Source organism: Thamnophis elegans, chromosome Z (genome assembly GCF_009769535.1).
Source record: "Thamnophis elegans isolate rThaEle1 chromosome Z, rThaEle1.pri, whole genome shotgun sequence".
Classification (NCBI taxonomy): domain Eukaryota; kingdom Metazoa; phylum Chordata; class Lepidosauria; order Squamata; family Colubridae; genus Thamnophis; species Thamnophis elegans.
The window spans coordinates 125066280-125069439 of NC_045558.1; positions in this window are offsets into that span (position 1 = coordinate 125066280).

Consider the following 3160-nt stretch of genomic DNA (forward strand, 5'->3'; position numbering starts at 1 on the left):
TGCTTTCAGGATGTGATTCCTGCTTCAAACTCTGACATTGACTTTATTTTCTCCCTGAATTATGGACATCAACACGATTCTACTCAAGGATCACAGACTGCACATGCAGAAAAGAAAAAGTAATAAAAGTAATAAAAATAAATAAAAATAAAATCTAGATAGATGTGAGGAAAGGAGAATTATTTATTTCCAATCAAAGAGGTTGCCTATAGGGAGAGTTGCAGAGAAAATGAATAAAAAAAGGGAGTTCGTCCTGGGTGCACAAGTGTGTTTGTGCTGATTCTAGGGTGGCACTTGACCTACATTGGTTAAATCTAGTGTTATGGATTGGGTCTCTTCCTTTAATCTGTGAGCATTATAATTATGTTTTCATGTTAGTTGAGTTTCGTGTGTTTGCTTATGTGTCAAATTTATAATTTGAAATAAGTGTTTAATTAATTATGTTATGTTCTCTGTGAACTTAAAGGATCTTTGAGACTGTTAACCAAGAACCTGTTTTGGACAGCTGGGTTAGTTAACATATGAATCCCTATAAAATATTTCTAACAGTTATAATATTTATTAATTCTTCCCACAATGGAGATGTTTTCATCAAGACTGAGCGAGAACTATGTATACTAACCTGCAGAGGTGAGTTACTGCTGGTTCGGCCCGGATCTGGCAAACTGTTGGAGGAGTGGTTGGAGGTTCCGCCCACCCACCCAGACACTTCTGCGCATGAACAGAAGCATTGTGCGCATGTGCATATGTGGGAGCACACCCGAACGGTAGTAAAAATATTGGCCACCCCACACCTGAATGAATAAATATGTCTCTCTCTGTTGTCCTTATTAACTGGGATTTGTTCTTCAGCTTGGATCTTGGTCATTCCTATATGATACCAGCTGAAGTCTGAAAATGACTCTGAATTCGGGGACCCACTGGTTGCTCAATTTGCCATCTTAGGACTGGATGGAGTTACATGGCCTCAGATTGATCCAACCTGGAGGTCCTTCAAATAACTGCTGCTAAATGAGCAGATGGCAGCTTTGGCTAGGAGATCCTTTGTACAACTTATTTCTGCATTGGTAGGCCCTGATCATAGCTACACATGCCCAAGTCACCTCCATATTAGACTATTGCAATGCATTCTACATGGGGCTGCCCTTGAATGTGGAAGCTTCACCTGGTACAGAATGCAGTAGCACTTGCACTTCTAAAACAGCCCATGCTATACTTCTGCTCTGTGAGCTGCATTGATTATCAGTTCAATTCAAGGTGCTGATTTTGATCTATAAAGCCCTTAATGAGATGGGCCCCGGTTATTTTATGGACTGCGTCTCCCTGGTTATATCAGGTCACCTCATTAGATTTGCAAGAGAAAACATCCTGTAGGGACTGTCATATAAGGACATGCGCTCAGTGGTTTCCATGCAATTGAACTTCTCTGTTTGTGTTTCCCTGCTTATGGAACATTCTTTGACCTTAAAATTAGATGAGCCATCCTGTTTTACTCCTGAAGGCCCTCAAGAACTGGTTATATTATCAAACCTGGGGCTCCCAGAGAATGGGAGATGTGTTTAGATGGCTCTATTGCTGAGATGGCTGTTTTTCTTCCCTCTTCGCCTAGAACTTGTAGATATGTTTTTATATTTATCATTCATATGATTTTTACATATTTGTATATCGGTTGTTTTTATTTGTGGTTTTAATTTTTTTGTTGTGTATTACTGAGGACTGCCTCCCATATGGGGTGGCTGGGTTTATAAATTTGATAAACAAATAAATAAACAAAATAAGGGATAAGATGGCAAAGAAAATGATCCTAAAATTGCATAAACATTGCAAGCTGAAGCAATACCTAGGCAAAAAATGTTTCCACAAGTACAGAAGTAATTTGGTTGGCTCAACTTTTCATCTTGTATAGCAGAGGATAACACTCAAGAGCTGCAGTAGTGCAGTGGTTAGAGTCCAGTACTGCAGGCTACTTCTGGTGATCACTGGCTGCTAGCTGTTTGGCAGTTTGGGTCTCACCAGGCTCAAGGTTGACTCAGCCTTCCATCCTTCTGAGGTGTGTAAAATGAGGACCCAGAGTGTTGGTGGCAATAGGCTTATTCTGTAAACTGCTGTGAGTGGACTGTAAAGCACTGTGAAGCAGTATATAAGTCTAAGTGCTATTGCTATTACTCTTGCAGTTTCCAAAGTTTTGAATATGATCCCCATCCCATAAATTTAAAAAATGATATTAGAAAGAAAATGTGTTGGAAAGAGGGTACCAATAAATAGGTAAAGATAAAGAGATGCATGCTAGTTGTTTCCAGCTCTAGGGGCTGTGCTCATCTCTGCTTCTAAGGCAAAGAACCAGCGTTGTCTGAAGACTCCATGGTCATGAAGGCGTATGGAGGTGCTCAGAGCACTGTTACCTTCCCACCAAAGTGATCCCTATTTTTCTACTTGCACTTTTTACGTGCTTTCGAACTGTTAGGTTGACAGAAGCTGGGACAAGTAATGGGAACTCACTCCATCATGCAGTGCTAGGGATTCAAACCACTGAACTGTTGACCTTCTGATCTATAAGCTATGTGTTTTACCACTGAGTTATTGCGTCCCCCTAAATACATGACTATAAACCATATCAGCATTTTATTGTAATTAAAGTAACTAGATTCTAAATATTAATAAAACAAAGAGATCATTGTAGATGTTAAAAAGAGCCAGCCTTGTCATAGTACACTCAGTATCAAGAATGCAGCTCTAAAGGTGATCAACATCATTAAGGATCTGGGGGTGCAGACAATTAACAATCTGAATTGGTCTCTCCACATGTCATCCTGAGTGAAGCAAACCAACACCTGCATTCCTGTGTCAGATGAGGAGAGCAGATCTTTCTCCTTCTGTCCTGGTCACTTTTTCCAGAGAGAAGATTGAGATCATTTTAACAAACAATCTCTTCACCACTGTTTGGTTTGGTGTTAATGCCTCAGTCAGAAAGTCCATATAGAGAGTGGTAAGGACAGCCAGGAAGGTTATAGGTAGGCTGCTTCCTGTTATTCAGGATACTGCTTATAAGTGCTATGTGCTTAAAGCATTGTTAGAGACCCCACACACCCACTTTATGGTCTGTTTCTGTTGTTTCCCTCTGGTTTTGAAGTATTTCTAGCAGGACTTCTGATTCTGTAAC